General features: G+C 42.2%; 1 protein-coding gene across 2 annotated transcripts in view; it reads right to left on the reverse strand.

Moving 5' to 3' along the window:
- GPR156 (G protein-coupled receptor 156) overlaps positions 1–6426 on the reverse strand; it is a 94023-nt gene extending 87597 nt beyond the window's left edge. For both annotated transcript variants that reach the window (XM_029215493.1, XM_029215491.1), the window contains exon 1: positions 6300–6426. The gene's annotated coding sequence lies outside the window, so the exon portion shown is untranslated. The remainder of the gene's footprint in view (positions 1–6299) is intronic.
- Positions 6427–15849: the final 9423 nt, after the last annotated feature.

Raw genomic sequence — 15849 nt, forward strand, 5'->3', positions numbered from 1 at the left:
CATACTTATAACAGCAATCATGGAAAATAGGGATAAGTTTAAAAAAAAGAAAAGGAATCATTTATAATCCCACTGCTGGTAATATTTTAGAATAGTTTCTTCTTATCTTTATACTTACTTTATAAAGTCAGTCTGCATTTGTGTATCTTTGTAAGTACAGCTGAAATGTCTCACATACATAACTAATATTATGAATGAATATGAGAAAATGTGATGGAAGCGCGAAGGGGGTTTGGACACTGTATTACTGCTGGGATCTGCACGGTTGTGGTGTAGCTATGTGTTCTGGTGTGTCAAGCCTGTATTAATATTCCTCAAACTGACTGAAAGCAGCCTCATGTCTCCACCCTTCTTTTCTCCTCACAGCTGCCTTGGAAGGCAGCAATATTTGCACATAAAGATTCCCATGGGTGGTTATTTGATGTTCTTTCATCCCAGTCTTTCACCTGCAGATAACTGGCTGCCTAGGACCCCAGCAGGTCACTACTCTCTTCCCTTTCCTGTCTCCTGCCATCATCTTTCCTGCTTCCTCTTTACTCCAATCTCCTGGGTTTATCTAAACAGCATCCAAAAGCAGGCAACCATCACCAGCTAGGGCACAACACAGAATTACTGAAATGTCCATTTGGAAAAGGCACTCAATTAAGGATGTACATTGTTCACCTGTTCAGAGGAAATACTACAGCTAATGTGGCCCTTGGAAGATTCCACTTCATACAAAAAATCAGGAATGTCTTAAATAAGAACCAAGAAGGACGTTGTTGGTCCGGAGTCTTGCCATTTCCCTAGTTAAGACTTTCGCTTCTGCCTCCTCTCCCAAGGTGTCCCCAATCACCCTTGGAAAATCAGGATGATGAGCTGACAGTGCTGACTGATAGTCTGACATTGCAGCATAGACAGACGGCAGTGGGGAGGCTCAGAGAATTCTTTCTTGGGTGTTCCCAATGTCACTCTAGAACAGGTACCCACAGCAGCAAGAGAGCAGTTCCAAATAGCAAGGTCCTGGGTAGAATCATGAAGTTTCTCTAAGAGGTCCTCCCATGCCTTATTCTGTCCTCACACCAAGAAATCGCTTCTCCCCATCAGAACTCCAGAGCTCTCCAGCTAATCTACACATATGCAAAGTTCCTCACCACAGCACTGAAGACTGACTATCCCCAGACCATCACGTCTACAATTCTCTCTTCCTCATCACAAACACCATAAAGTGGAGATGACCAAGAGGTTTCACACCCCTCCTGACCTCCTTATTTTTATTATGGATTAAAAATAAACATCCTGAGGCACTTTTGAATAGGAATCTGTGATCTGACGGGAGAACACATGTGGAAGGTGGCCGAGCAGTCCTGTCTATGGTTTGTCAATCTGCATGGCCTCAACCCTCTACTGCCAGTTGCCTCTCTAGTCACAGCCCAGGAACCGGGTTGAAGCAGGCCTTAATCTTGCAGAGGTGGTCTGCCGGCCTCATCGCTTGGTCCTCTGTTGCTTGGCAACCCAGCCTGAAGTATACTGACCCAGATATAGGTTCAGGTGATAAAGGGGTACTTAGAGCCTCTCAATTCCCTCCCATTGAGGCAAAGTGGCCATGAAAGAGATCAGAGGATGCAGCATACGCCCATGAATTCAGTTTGACTTGCAGCATTCTGAGTATTTGTGTGATGGGTGAGATCTGTCTCTGGTTAATCCCAGGAGTTTACTGAATGAATCTGACCTCCTCTTGTTTACATCCCTTAGAGTAGATTGTACAAAGTCTCTAGACTGGATTGGACACAGGAGAATATTCTGGAAGTGCCTTGGACATAAACAGACCTCAAGGCCTTGCTTGGGCTGGAGGCACTGCCCAAGAATTGCTCAAAATCCGACCCAATCAAAAGTTACATGGCTCCCTACAACGAACAGACTAAAGTCCAGGCCCCTGTGTCCTTTACCATTGGCCTTTAGCTCTCCTGCTCTACCACTTACTGCAACCTGCCCTACCCCTCTCTGACCCCCGTCTTCACCTCACTCAAAGCCACACCAGCACTTTGGCCCTGACTCAAATGTCTGCTTAAGTTACTCTGTCTGTCTGGAAATGCCCTTCCACACCACAGCTGCCAGTCAGAGAGCCACACCTCCTTCAAAACTTGACTCAAAAGGCACTTCTTCCTTGGATGAAAATAACAACTCCTCCTGAAATAGCTAGTTTTCTCCCCCGGCCCCCCCACCCCTGGAAACGCTGGCTAGCCTCCACTCCTTCTCCCATATTTTCATAGCAGGTGTGATAATTATAGCACTCAGCACAGCTGCCTTATACAGGCCTTGTCTACATTGCAGTCAAAGGAACTGTGTCCTTTAAAGGCTGATTTCTTTATTCTTCTATTTGGAACGAATGCATTCCATCTTAATTAATCCCTCCTCACACTGACAAGCTCTTTTCCACCATCCCCTCTGGACTCACACCCTCAGGGGCACTCCATTAACAGGCCCTGCTTTTCCCAAGTCATTGTTGTCAGTCTTTCTCCCGATCCAGATATTATGAATGCTCATTCTTCTGAAGCCTCATTTGTCCCCATCCCTAGAAAGCAAGGTGGGTTCAGTATTACCAATGTTCTCTGGCTGTATCATCTATCTCTGTCTGAGCAGCTCATAATTATGACAAGTGTCTCCAAAAAAACGCCTTGAGAAGTCTAGATGGAAACCAATGCCCCATGGAAACACATAAATATTTTATCAGGCTCTGAACAAGACTCTTACTCATAAATATTTAAACCCCTCGAGAACAGAATGCTCGATGGCTAATTAGAGTCAACTTGTACTGGGATGGGGAGCTGAGAGGAGGAGGTGAATACAACAGCAATGGCGGCAGGCATTCTACAGTCTCTTTTAAGGATCTAGAAACACTGAAAGTGCACCGGAGGGCTCCCCAGTTTGCCTGCCCACTCCTTTTCCAAGTGCTTTCCCTCTGCAGTGGAAGTCAGCACCCAGTGGGGCTGTCTAGGAAGGGCACTGTTGGGCTGCAGGCAGGCTGCCACATCGGTCATAGCCACCATAACCTTGCCATACTTCTCTCAGCACTGGTGGCACAAAGATTTTCAAAGAAGTACATAGAAGCCAAAATGAGGCAGACTCTATAAGAATGTTCATGGCAGCTTTATTCAAAATAGGTCCAAACTGGAAACAACCCAAGTGTCCATCAATAAGAGAATGGATAAATAGAAGGTAGATATTCATATTGTGGAATACTATCTTGAAATAAAAATAAACAACTTTTATACTCAACCACATGGCTGAATCTCACAGACATTGTGCCAAGCAAAAAGAAGCCAGACACAAAAGTACATACTGTGTGAATGCATTTATATGTTCAGGAACCAGCAAGACTAATCTATGATAAAAGAAATCATAACAAAAGTTGCTTCTGGGGATTGGGAGTAACTAGAAAGGAGCAAGGGGTAAATTTCTAGGATTGAAATTTTTTGTATCTTGTTTGGGATAAGGGTTTGTCAAAACTAGCCCAGTTTCTAACACAGGATTCAGCTTCAAAGCACTGTGGAGATAAGAGTGGCCACTGATCTCTAGGATCACCATTTACCTATAAAATATTGATTAACCTGAATTACTTACAAGGACTTCTAATATTTTACCAAGGGTTCTGTAACCCTTATGGGAGGCAATGTCTTGTCTGTGTCATTTAATTATCTAATTAGTTCAACAATTATTTATTAATTGCCTACAATATGCCAAACAGGAACATAGCCATGAATAAAACAAAAAATTTCTTGTCCTTACTGAAGCTTACATTTGAGTGGGGGCTATATGGATGATTAATAAAGAAAGAGATATACTATTTAATGCTGGGTAATGGTAAGTACAGTGAAGAAAGCTAAAGCAGGGTCAGAGGACAGGGAGTGACAAACTGCGGTTTGAGATCAGGTGGTCAAGGAAGACCTGATGCAGGAGGTCACATTTGAAAAGAGCCCTAAATGAACTGAGGAAAGAAGCACTGCCAGTATTGAGGGAAGAGTGTTCAGGCAAAGAAAAGCAAGGAAGACAGTAAAGTGAGGGGAGAGTGACAGAATAGAAGGGCAAAGAGGCCAGATCACATAGGGCTTTGCTAAGTCCTGGTAGAGAGTTGGATTTTCTTCCAAGTGTGAGGGATTTTATTCCATTGGAGGGTGTTAAGCAGGGGAGTGAGACCATCCAACTGATGTTTTAAGAATGGGGAAAAAGGAAGCAATGAAGAGATGTGCCTAGGATTCTTAGGGAAGAGTCAGAAGAATAAGATCCCCCCCCACCCCGAAATGTCAATATCTTTCACTCATCTATTTCTTAACCACCTTCTGATTTGAGTTCTGTACGTCTGAAATTTTTCACAATAAAATGCTGGAGAAAAAAAAAGAGAGGTAGGAACTTGGATCCTTTATCAGGCAAAACTCATCAGTAACTAAAGGTAAGTGTTATGGTTCTCAATGCCCTTCTGCAAAATAAAGGCTCTGATTTTTAACTAAATGTGGAACATTCTTTTCAACTTTCAAATCCACCTTCTGGGCCCAAGTCAGTCCACGTTCCATTGTCTCTGTGGAAAGGCAGAGCCTCAGTGCTTCTTTCTTCTCTCTCCCCCTGCCCTCACTTACTCTCTGAAAACCTACAACGGAGTTGAAAGAAATACAAATTTGGGAAAAGGAGGGACTTTTCAGAGAAGTTCTATACTCCCCCAACTCCATCTGGAAATGCCCTTATGGTCAAACAACAAAAAGGAAATAGTAAAACCCTCAGCAGGAAACAAACTGTCAAGCACCTACTGTCCTCCCCAGAGAATCTCTTTCCCTCCATCATTACCCTCCCACTCTTTTGAGAGCCTTCTAGGCTGGAAGTCTAGGCTGGAAGTTGCTTCACCCCACCCACCCCGAGTCTCCCCTAGGCCACAACTCTGCTTTCACCAGACTTGGAAGTTCTCTATCCCCAGGTCACCATAACTCTGCCTCTGCCAAGCTCATTGCTAGCCTTTACTGGGGAACAGGGAAAAGCTAAAAGCTGGAGGGGGAAGAGAAAGGGGAATACAGGGAGCACTCCAGAGACAGTGGTGGCCCTGAAGTGGAATTAGGTTGGCAAAATGGGGACCAGAGAGGCACCAGTCCCCTCCCAAGAGATCCCTAACTCAAGCAAAGCCTGCCAAGGCATTTTCTTCTCCAGACTCAAACTGCCTTACACTATGTACAACCACTTCCTCAGCCATTTATCTCCATTTATTTAGCCATTTACACATTTGCTACAACTGCAGCAGGGGAAGAAGCTACTGTTTTGCAAGCCTGGCTGCTACCCAGCCTGCAGGGAGGCCTTCTATGCTGCATTTAGCCATTGGTGGAGAAAAATTAGTTTTCCTTTGCAGGCCTTGCTGCCTCATACAATTATATCAACAAATTTCCCAGCTTTTAATCCCCACCTGAAAATCTTTCACTTAGGGGTGCAATAATTTAATGTTGCCCTCCATATCCTGGTTAAAGGACTACACCAGCAAAGACATTTCATTATAGGCTAGGACATAATTTTCCTATTATTCATGCACGCATGTACCTAGGAAACCAACAAAGGGAAGAGTAAGAGAGCAAGTAATGACGTCTCTCCCCCACAGATTCCTATTCGAAAATGTTAACAACAAATCTCAATTTTAAAGAAAAACCTCACGGTTCATATTCCGCAGCGTAGCATGTATAACTAGACATAACACCATCCAAGTTCTAACAAGTGGCCTCTAGTTTCGGAGAGAGCTACAAGGATGCGGCAGCTCCCGGGCGACTCTCCTCTGCCCAGAACAAGGCAGTTCGACAGACCGCAGTACAATAAAACTTTCTCTGTTCAGGACCTCACAGTGCCCGTGAGGGAGTCCACCCTATCCGCCACCCGGCACCCTGGGGTGCACGTGCCCCCGCCCTCCGCCACCAGGCAGGTTTGGGGACAAGCTCGGTGAGGAGGCTCTGGGAGGTCTACACGCTGTTCCCGGATCCCTCCGATTCAGCAGACTGTCGTTCGTTTAACAAAACAAACAGCCGCAGCCCCTCTTCCCGACAAATACCAGTAACCCTTCTCTTCTCAGGAAGCTGCCACGGGCATCACTGGTCAGGGACCCCGGCTCGCCTCCAATTTCTAAGATAGTTTCTTTACCGTTTCCAAAGAAGCTGCCCAGATTCTGGAGAGGAGAGAACGCCCTTTCCCCCTTTCCACTTTAGAATTTAAGTGTTTAATGTTTTGTGGATATATCGTGTCCACAGAGAGGTCCTGCAAACTCCCGAATTTGGGATCCTCCAGGGCGCGCTGCTCACCTCACCAGGTCCCGGAGCGCCGAGGAGCGCCAAGCCCGCGGCCGGCGGCGGGACGCCCGCGGTGCCCGGGTCTCTCGCGGGTTCGCGGGGCCGGAAGGGACGGGGAGGGGCGGGGACAGCACCAAAGGGCGCCGCGCCCATCTCCGAGCCAGGAGCCGGGAGGCGGGCGCTGAGGCGGCGGGACGGCGGCGCGGGGCCCTGAGATCCGCACTGGGCGTACGGTGCCTTCGGGGCCGCCCCTGGCCGGCTAGGGCGGGGCCGGGCCTCCTGCCCCTCCCCTGGCACCGCCCCGCGCGCCTCGCCGGACGCGGCGCTGTGGCCGGGAGGGCGGGTCGGCCCCGTATGGCCCCGTATGGCCCCGTATGGTCCCGTACGGCTCGGGGCCGCGCGGACTCGTGCGCCGCGCCGGGCTGTGCGTGAGCGGGGCTTCCCCTGGGGACTCCGCGGCGGAGCGGGGAGGAGGACGCTTAGGCTCTATTTCCCAGGAGCAGGAATTATGTCCGAGATTTTATCCAGGACTTTTCCCAGATCTCTCATTCGATACGGCCAGGCCCTTTCATTTGGAACATGCGGACAGTGAGCGGAACCAATTTGATCCTCCTCCTTGGGGGCTGCTTTAGTTAAGAAGGCACGTGGGTTTATCTTCTCCTTAGGACAGCTGACTTAAGAGACCAGAACCAGGGCTTCACTTCCGTGGTTCAGATTGAGGATTTGTCCTTCCCATCTCTGTGGGGCTTTTATTTTTCCTCAGAATTTCTCCTTGCTTTTAGCCCATTATTCTCACCATGTTCTGCAAGATATTGGAATATTTCTTCCAACGTGGTCCCCACCTTCAGTCCCAGTGTTCTTTTTCTCAAATTGAAGTATCCCCAAGCCCTCAGTTGGCCAGGCGCAGAAGGTTTTCCATCTTCCACCAAGGCCTGCCCTATTTACCTCAGAAATGTTTCTGGAACCTTTCCCCTCCTCTGCATTCCCATATTGCTGCTCCTGTTAGACTTTGATTACCTTGGCCCGAATCATTTTAAGTTTCCTTGCCTCCTGTCTCTCCCCACTCCCAAAACAGAACTAAGAATGTTGCTCTCCTGACAAAATAAGCAAAACATACCTCCCCTCCTCTGCCACAGACCTGCAGTAAACCCCCTCTGCAATTGGAATACAGTCCAAACTACTTTCCCAATTGGAAACCAGCTTACCTTTCCAACCTTCGGTCCACTCAACACCTGTGTTCCAGTTATACTGAGTTGCACCAATTGCCATTCTTTGAATATACCCTGGGGCCGGATTTTTTTTTCTGAGTCGTAATTCTTGATGCTACTAGTTGGTTAAAGTGTGGGAAGCCTGGAAATTCTGGTGGCTTTCAAGTCAATTTCAAGGTAAAAATTCTGGGACCTTATTTTAAATTCCTTGTGGAACAAAATTAAAAGGGAGTCAAGATGAGGAGCTGAGAGGGTGAAGTATGGAGGGTATCTTTTTCTTAAGAAGGATTAGCATGAACGACAGGAAGGGGAACCTTTAGGGGCTTAACTTGGTCAGAGTTCCAGTGCTAACTTTAATCCATTTTGGATTTATTGTGTGTTTTGGTCACTCTGTTCCCTTATCCTGGATTTCTCTTTATCCCCTTCTTTACCTGCTGAATTGCTCCCAAGCCTTCAGGACCCAACTGCCTTCTCCTTTAACGAAGTTCTTCCAGATCTTCCCAGTCAGATCTGGGAGATCAAATAATTCCCTTTCCCAGCACTCTGTGCTTCTGTTACAGCACTCACTAAGTTGGTCTGTATGCTACAGCTGGCCGTTGTCTTCTTGTCTCCCCACTGTCAGAGCTTGCAAGGCAGGAGGTGTTTCTGACTCAACTTCATCCCCCATGGCGATTGGCCACACCCGTTTTAAAATAAATAACCATTCTTTGGTTGTATATAAACTGTGCTTGTTGTAAAAATTCAAATACTTAAATGTATAAGGAAGGAAGTTAACCCGCAACACACTGAAATAACCACTGTTAATGTTTTGATGATCGTATTTTCATGAATATCTTTATGCATATGTCCCTCCACCATATATGCACAAATGGAATGATTTCATGTATGCTATGTTTAGGACACCCTCTGTTTTAGTTTTCTCCCCTCACTACTCTCCCTTATTCTCAACTATTTAAAAAGTTAAGCATGCTAATATAACCATATATATTGATATCTATCTATATATTTTACAAAGTGAGTAATTATAGTGTAAACATTTCTCTGCTTCTTGCTTTTCTCATTAAACAATGTTATATAAATCCTTCCAGTTCACCTGGTATAGCCCTGATTCGTTCTTTTATTTTAGAGACTGCATAATGTTCCACAGTATGGATGTACCAAAATTTATTCAAGTTTCCCTATTCATGACATTCAAATTCTTTTTAAAAAAATTGTCACTGCCACCAACATTTCAATAAACATCCTTATGTGTATATCCAAATGCCCTGGTACTTTAATTTCTGAGGGACTGATTCCCAGGTATGAGATTGGTCTATTTAAAATGTTAATAGATTGCCTTCTTAAAGACTGTAACAATGTAGTTTGCATAATTTAGCCATTCTGGTAAGTGAATAGTGATAATTTGTTGTTCCTTTAATTTTTATTTTACTGACTACTAGTGAAGCTGTTCATGTTTTCTCTTTCTTTCCCCTTTTGGATTTTCTGTTCTGTAAATTGCTTAATCATATACTTAATTCATTTTTCTTTTTGAGTTACTGGTCTTTTCAAAGTGTAAGAATTTCTTGTATATTATAGATAGTAATCCTATATATGTTGTATGTTAATATGTTGTATGTTTTGCAAGTATTGTACTTTCCCCAATCTCTCATTTATCTTTTAACTTTGTTTGGAATTTAAAAACCAACTACAACTTATTCCAGTTGGTGTCAAGTTAATATCACATGTCTTATAACAAGTCAACATAGCACTTAGGAAACTAAAATAGATTTTGCTGTTTCAAACTTCCTTGGGAAACCAATCTTCTATTTCAGTATTTAAAAAATTTGACATACCATCCTACTCTGTAATCCCATACTCAGTCACTATTAATCACATTGCCCCATCACAAATATACTTCTGTTTATAGTATAATATAAATTTGCTATATATTATTATCTGGCAGAGTCACATTAAATAGACCATTTTGATTCACTAAAATTATGGTTAACAAAATGTTAACTCATTTAGTCGTCATCACTTATTTATTTATTTTTGCCCAAACCTACTTATTTTGGAAAATGCCTCCCATGTAATTCTAGAGGTCTGCCAATCTTGTAACCCCACTCTTTTGAACATAATAGTGGGCATGACCCACACTAGAACAGATAGACTCTATGTCCCAGGAATTTGAATCTTGAATTTTATTTTTTATTTTATTTATTTTTTGAATCTTGAATTTTAGATTGACACTCTCTTAAAATAACTGTCCTTAATCCCAGCCACTAAAATCCTCAGATTTGCCTTGCTTCTTTCAATTGTATGTATTCAGTAATTTTCTTAGTGGGTGCCCTGGCATTGTAGTTAACATCTGTGCTTAAAATAATCTAATTTGGAGTAAGACCAACTTAATTTCAATAGCATACAAAGTTTTGCTCCAGTATAGCTCCATTCCCACTTTTGTGATATTATTTTCACACAAGTTATTTGTATCCTTTTTGTACTATAAGCTCATCAACACAGTTTTAAAATTAATTACTTTTTTCATGCAGTTGATTTAAAAATCAAATAGGAAAAGAGAGTTACAAACAAAAATATATTTATACTGTCTTTTGTATTTATTTGTGTAGTATGTTTACCAGTGCTCTTTATTTCTCCGTGTGGATTTGAGCTACTGTCTAGTGTCCTTTTATTATAGCTTGAAGGACTTCTTTTAGCATTTGTTGAGGTCAGATCTGCTAACCACAAACTCTTTCAGTTTTTGTTTTCTTGGAATGATTGAATTTCTCCTTCACTTTTAAGGACAGTTTTGCTGGATATAGAATTTTTGGTTGACAGTTTTTTCCTTTTATTACTTTGAATATGTTATCCCACTTCCTTCTGGTCTCCATAGTTTCTGATGAAAAGTCAGCTGTTAATTTTTATTGAGGATCCCTTGGATGTGAAGAGCCATTTTTCTCTTTCTGCTTTAAAGATTCTATCTTTGGTTTTCTAAAGTTTGACTATGATGTGTCCAGGTATGGATCTCTTTGTGTTTATCCTACTTACAGTGTGTTGATCCTCTTGGATGTGTAGGTTAATTCTTTTCATCAAATTTGGGAAGTTTTAAGCCATCATTTCTTCAAATATTGTTTTTGCCCTTTTTCTCCCTCTCCTCTCCTTCTGGGACTCCCATTATGCTTATGTTGGTACACTTGATGGTGTCACACAAGTCTTTGAGGCTTTCTTCATTTTTCTCTTTTCTTCTTTCTGTTCTTCAGATTGCATTATCTCAAGTGACTTATCTTCAAGTGTGCTGACTCTTTCTTCTATCTATTAAATCTGCTGTTAAGCCCCTCTAATTTGTTATTTCATTTGTAATTTTCAACTTCAGAATTTTAACTTGGTTCTTTTATTTTAATAACTTCTGTCTCCTTATTGATATTCTAGGTTTTGTGAGACATCATCCTCATTCTTTTTTTTAAATCTTTATGTGTGATTTCTTTTAATTCTTTGAACATATTTATAATAGCTGACTTGAAAACTTTGTCTAGTAAATCCAAAATGGATTAAAGTTAGCACTGGAACTCTGACCAAGTTAAGCCCCTAAAGGTTCCCCTTCCTGTCGTTCATGCTAATCCTTCTTAAGAAAAAGATACCCTCCATACTTCACCCTCTCAGCTCCTCATCTTGACTCCCTTTTAATTTTGTTCCACAAGGAATTTAAAATAAGGTCCCAGAATTTTTACCTTGAAATTGACTTGAAAGCCACCAGAATTTCCAGGCTTCCCACACTTTAACCAACTAGTAGCATCAAGAATTATGACTCAGAAAAAAAAAAAAAGAATTAAGACTCAGCATCCAGCTCAGTTCCCTAAGATGCTCCCTGCCTGACCTCAAATTGACCTCCAAGGACTGGCTCCAATTTGCACTACCATGTAGAGGGCTGTGGCTGGTTTGTGAATGGTACATTCTAAAAATGGACTATTATCAGAATGGCATGCATACTATTTTTTTTTGCGGTACGCAGGCCTCTCACTCTTGTGGCCTCTCCTGTTGCAGAGCACAGGCTTCGGACGCGCAGGCTTAGAGGCCATGGCTCATGGGCCCAGCCGCTCTGCGGCATGTGGGATCTTCCCGGACTGGGGCACGAACCCATGTCCTCTGCATCGGCAGGCGGACTCTCAACCACTGCGCCACCAGGGAAGCCCCATGCATACTTTTGTTATTATTTTTTCAACAACTACCTATCAAGTGTAGGAGATAACAGCCTCTCCCTTTCCGTAACTTCTTGCCTTGGTCCAAAACATAGTTCTGCTCTCTCAGAAGTGTTAAGGAGAAAGTGTCAATCCTTTGTTCTTTCACCTCCCACTTGTTTCTTATGGGAAATACAATGATTTGTGTGATTGTTATTTTAGAAAAAGGATCTTTGCATTTACATAGCCAAGTCCTTCTTTGACTTTCTGTGGAATGATCCTGCTCACAGGAGGTATACGTTCTTCTTCATATGGTAGACTAACTAGAACAGACCCTGCTTCTTTAGATGGCCTGTGTTTGTACAAGTTCTGCCTGTGCTTGGGTGGTTCAGTTCAGTTTGGGAGGAAGGAGTGTGAAACACATTTTGATTTCTAATCCAGGCTGTGTTCTCCAATCTAACATTACCATAAAAAGCTGATATTTGGGGAATTTCCTGGCAGTCCAGTGGTTAGGGCTCCACACGTTCGCTGCCGAGGGCCTGGGTTCGATCTCTGGTTGGGAAACTAAGATCCCACAAGCTGCACAGCACTGCCAAAAAAAAAAAAAAAAAAAGCTGATATTTGAATTATAGTCTGGTTCCTGGATTTATATTTCTATTTTTCAGAACTCAGAGGCAAAAGGGATATGATTCTCCTTCTAGCACTCCAATTATTGGTGTTCATTTTGTACAATATATTGCTAGGAGCTATGAGGAATTCAAAGGATTATGTACATGGTCCCTGCCCTTTAAGAAATTTGTAGTTTTGTAGTACTGTAGATCTAAGACATAAACAAATAATAACAATTCAAATGAGAATATCATCATAAAATATTTTGGAATCATTTTCTGGTTTAAGGTTTTGTGATAGGTACTAAGGATACAGATATGTTATGGTTTCTGCTTTCAAAGACCACACAGAGCAATCTTCACAGAGAAAAGGGAATTTGACCTCATTTAAGAAGGATAAGATTTCAAAGAGCAGAGATGGGAGAAGATATGCCAGGTAGAGGAAATAACATGAGCACGAACTCAGAGGCAGGAATCAAGGCAAGCAGTCCATTTTGTTAAAACTGGAGGGAGCCGGGCACGGTGGCGCGCGCCTGTAATCCCAGCTTCCCGGGAGGCTGAGGTCGGCGGATCGTGGGTGCCCGGGGGTTCGGGACTACCGCGCTGTGTAGAGCGGGCGTCCGCACTGGGCCTGGCACCAACATGGGGCTCCCGGGGGAGCCCGGGGGTACCAGGTTGTCTAAGGAGGGGGGGACCCGGCCCAGGCCGGACACGGAGCAGGTCAAACTCCCCGTGTTGGGCGGCGGTGGGACCGCGCCTGCGAGCAGTGCCTGCAGTTCTGCCCGGACATCCGACGAGACCCGGTCTCTATAAAATAAAAAAATAAAAAATAAAAAATAAAAAAAATAAAAGAAAAACTGGAGGGATATTTGAGCAAAGCAATGGAAGATAACTAGACAGGTAATTGGAACTAGATTGTGTGGTTTCTTGATTTCTGGCCTAATCAGAGGCATTAGAGCCTAATGGTTAAGTGTCAGTGGCTCCAGGTAGAAAGAAAGGCTCCCAATAGAGGCTCTAAATGTCTTAAGAGGAGGAAGATGTCCCCCAAATAAATACTTTCCTCTACAATTTACTTGGTACACAGTTATAGAATATCAAAACTGGCAATGACTTTAGAAATGTGCTAGTTCAACATTCTCATTTTTAAAATGAATAAAGAAGCTCAGAGAAATGAAGTAAATATTCATACCTAAAAAACTTAAAGATGATGCTGATGTCAGAAATCTATCCCAAGAAATAAAAGCAGCAAGAGCATCATTATTGAAAAAGAAGGGCAGATGCTCTCCAGAATTCCAATAACACAACAGGTAAGAACTGTTTCAGGAACACAACTTGAATGATTTCCTATAAAGCAAGTGGGAAGATTTCTGGTCCTTATATTTGTGGATACTGGTCTTGTGTGAACCAGAGGGACTGAGTCACAGTAATTAGTAGATTATTTTTAGTTTTTTTTTTTTCATGTTATAGTCATGCCCCTAAATGACTCTTAGGTTAACTTTTCAATCTCCAGTAAGCCTTTAAAAGGTAATAGACATCTTTTGTTGGTGCTTGCTGGGATGATGGGTGGCCATTGGAAAGGGTTGCCATTATGAGTCTTAGCAGGGAACCTGTCTCCTAGGCGTTACTTGTCAAACAGTTCTGTGGAACAGGCAGGAACAAGATACAGAGAGGAACAACTGTGGGAAACAGAAGTAAACACTATATTAAGAATAATTAAATTAATAAAATGGACATTCTGCAAACTACTTTTGTCACCAAATGTTTAATGCACTGTGGCCCCACATAGCCAGAGGGAGAGTTTTAATGAGCATAATAAGACTCCTTGAAACTAGATGTCCAGAATCCAACACAGTTGACGCAAGCTGCCAGTCCTTTGAGGCTGAGAAGCTTTCTGGTTGTCCAGCACTTCTTGGGGATAGAAGTTGAGAAGGGCTCATCCTTAGTGCTCTTAGGCAAATGTCTTTTTTGCTTTTTTAAAAAACAAATTTATTAATTCACATAACATACAATTTACCCATTCAAGCTTTACAGTTCGGTAGTTTTTAGTATATCCACAGATATGTACAACCATCATATCATCATAGTCAATTTTAGAATAATTTTATTACCTCAGAAAGAAACCCTAGATGATGAGAATGAAATGTAGAATTACTATATGATCCAGCAATTGCAATTCTGTGTATATGCCCAAATGAATTGAAATCAGGAACTCGAACAGATATTTGTATATTCGTGTTCATAGTAGCATTATTCACATGAGGCAAAATGTGGAAGCAGCCTAAATGTCCATCAGCAGATGAATGGATAAACAAAATATTGTATACACATACAACAGAATATTATTCAGCCTTATAAAAGAATTAAAGTCTGATACATGCTACAACATGGATGAAAATATTATGCTAAGGGAAATAAGCCAGTTACAAAATGACAAATATTGTGTGATTTTACTTATATGCAGGATCTAGCATAGTCAAGTTCATAGAGACAGAAGTAGAATGATGATAGGTGCTTGTGGTAAGGTTACAGAAACAGTATGGAAATATAAAATTTAGAATGTATTTCATAATTCCTCCATACAGATATATCTTCACTTAAGAATATATCATGACATTTTTCATGTTAGCTCACAAGAATTTATTTCATTGTTTTTAACAGTTGCTCAGTACTGTAGTCCATTATATGAATGTGCCATTATTTGTTTTAGCATTCTCCATTGATAAAATTTGTGTAGCTTCTACTTTTTCACTGAAATGACACAATCAAGATATTTACACTGTTTCTTTGTGCTAGTGTTTCCTGGAAGTGGGATTTCTGAGTCAAAGGTTATGGAAATACAGTGTTGTGTAACCTGCTTTTTTAAAAAAACCTATTAATATATTATGATCCTCTTTTCAGGTCATTAAATATTTAATTTAGCTGCCTAATATAATTTATGGATGTATTAAATTTTATTTTTCCGATCTCCTAACATTAGAAATTGAGTTATTTCTAGATCTTCACTAGATTGTTTGATTATAAAAAACTTTGCTTTAGGAGCTTCCCTGGTGGCGCAGTGGTTGAGAGTCCGCCTGCCGATGCAGGGGACATGGGTTCGTGCCCCGGTCCGGGAAGATCCCACATGCCGCGGAGCGGCTGGGCCCGTGAGCCATGGCCGCTGAGCCTGCGCGTCTGGAGCCTGTGCTCCGCAACGGGAGAGGCCACAACAGTGAGAGGCCCGCGTACCGCAAAAAACAAAAAAAACAACTTTGCTTTAAACATTACTTTAGCTAAATCTTTGCACGCAGCTTAAAATTATACTCTTAAGATGAATTCCTAGGTATAGAATTGCTCATTCAAGGAGTATGTACACTACAGAAATAATACATAGTCATTCTAGATTAGAAAAATATAGATAGGCAAGAAAATCAAACATGCATAACCTCATCACCCAGAGGTAACCATTGGTAACGATGTGGAGGTAACCATTGGTAACTGTTTTGTCTGCATACTTTTTCTTTACACAAATGCAAATAGAGAGTATATGCTGCTTTGAACTACCTATGATAAGCATGCTTTCATTTATCTCCATTACCACTTTTAACATCTGCACAGT

Source organism: Monodon monoceros, unplaced genomic scaffold, assembly GCF_005190385.1.
Source record: "Monodon monoceros isolate NGI ecotype Baffin Bay Population unplaced genomic scaffold, NGI_Narwhal_1 Super_Scaffold_11, whole genome shotgun sequence".
In the NCBI taxonomy this organism is placed as follows: domain Eukaryota; kingdom Metazoa; phylum Chordata; class Mammalia; order Artiodactyla; family Monodontidae; genus Monodon; species Monodon monoceros.